Raw genomic sequence first — 1,626 nt, 5'->3', positions numbered from 1 at the left:
AGTGTAAGACTAGAGGGAAGGCAGCTAGTCATCACCACCCACCGCCAACTCTTGGGCTACTCTTTTACCAACGAATAGTGGGATTGACCGTCACATTATAACGCCCCCACGGCTGAAAGGGCGAGCATGTCTGGTGTGACAGGATTCGAACCCGCGACCCTCAGATTGTGAGTCGAGTGCCTTAACCACCTGGCCATGCCGGGCCAGCAAATAGTTCTGTATAATATAAACAAGCGGTGTGAATCACGTTAGAATACAGATGTTTTTCATATATGAATATCTCTTAAAATCGGGTGACTTCAAAGTGAGCAGGTTGGATCAATATTAGCTTGACTTAAGATGGCGCCACCGTCTTTTCAAACTGAAAATAATCGTAAAAAGTTTTTCGAATTGAAAAGTTTCGGACATTGCTCTTATCCTATCAAATTGCGTAATGCACACACACAATCATTACGCTGCCTAACATAGGGCGTCAACCATCTGACGAAATAAGCCCAGATCCCCATAATTACAAGGTCAGAAGTTGACAGTAAGTAATATATATACGTATCCATCTATGCAAACGCACGTATATATTTACCGTGGATACACGTGTCATAGCATACTGTGATTGCGTACTCCAAAGATGAAAGACAAACCAAAACTGAAACCGATGAACCATCATCATACAAGTGCCATATAATTGGCTTCTCCCGAGGTCATCTTTGTAACTTCTGGTTTTATTTGCAGCCAAGAGTTCAGTCACCCAAATCAGAGGTTACCGTTTTCACCAATAACATCGTAGCTTCGATGATAACCAGCCACGTGGAACTGATTCGCGTGTGGCACGAGATATGAAGTTAAAAGAAAAATAAATGAAAAAAGTTTAAGTAAGATCACAAACGAAATATCGGCTTTAGTTAAGTTTACGACACTGGACTGTGAATCACAGGCCGGTGGTAGGTGAAATTACATGGCTGAAGGTACATCTATAAATTCCGCCGTTAGGGGTCTTTCTACCTCTCTCTTCATGAATTGTTGCTTGGTTTAATAACAGACTCCAGTTTTTCTTTTGTTTTTTTCATGGGTGTGTTTGTTTATAGGAGGACGGGCAGTTATTCTGAGGTACTTTAGGTGGTCTCTTTGACGGCATTTCTCGAATTCACCTGCCTGTAATGTGAACATTAATGACCGTGATAATACGAAAGAGTTCTCCGATCAGGTTTTTAATGCCGAATTAATGCTTGGAAAATGTCTAAACTGTAGGTCTTCACTCGTGAAACTGGATAATTTCTCGATTTTCTGACGAAACATATTTTGTTGTTTGTTGTGAAACTGGATCATTTCTCGATTTTTTGACGAAACGTCTCTTGTTGTTTGTTGTGAAACTGGATCATTTCTCGATTTTTTGACGAAACATATGTTGTTGTTTGTTGTGAAACTGGATCATTTCTCGATTTTTTGACGAAACGTCTCTTGTTGTTTGTTGTGAAACTGGATCATTTATCGATTTTCTGACGAAACGTCTGTTGTTGTTTGTTGTGAAACTGGATCATTTATCGATTTTCTGACGAAACGTTTGTTGTTGTTTGTTGTGAAACTGGATCATTTATCGATTTTCTGACGAAACATATGTTGTTGTTTGTT

This window comes from Limulus polyphemus, unplaced genomic scaffold (genome assembly GCF_000517525.1).
Source record: "Limulus polyphemus unplaced genomic scaffold, Limulus_polyphemus-2.1.2 Scaffold3852, whole genome shotgun sequence".
Taxonomy (NCBI): domain Eukaryota; kingdom Metazoa; phylum Arthropoda; class Merostomata; order Xiphosura; family Limulidae; genus Limulus; species Limulus polyphemus.
The sequence above is the reverse complement of the archived record's forward strand: the minus strand, read 5'-3'. Positions refer to the sequence as shown.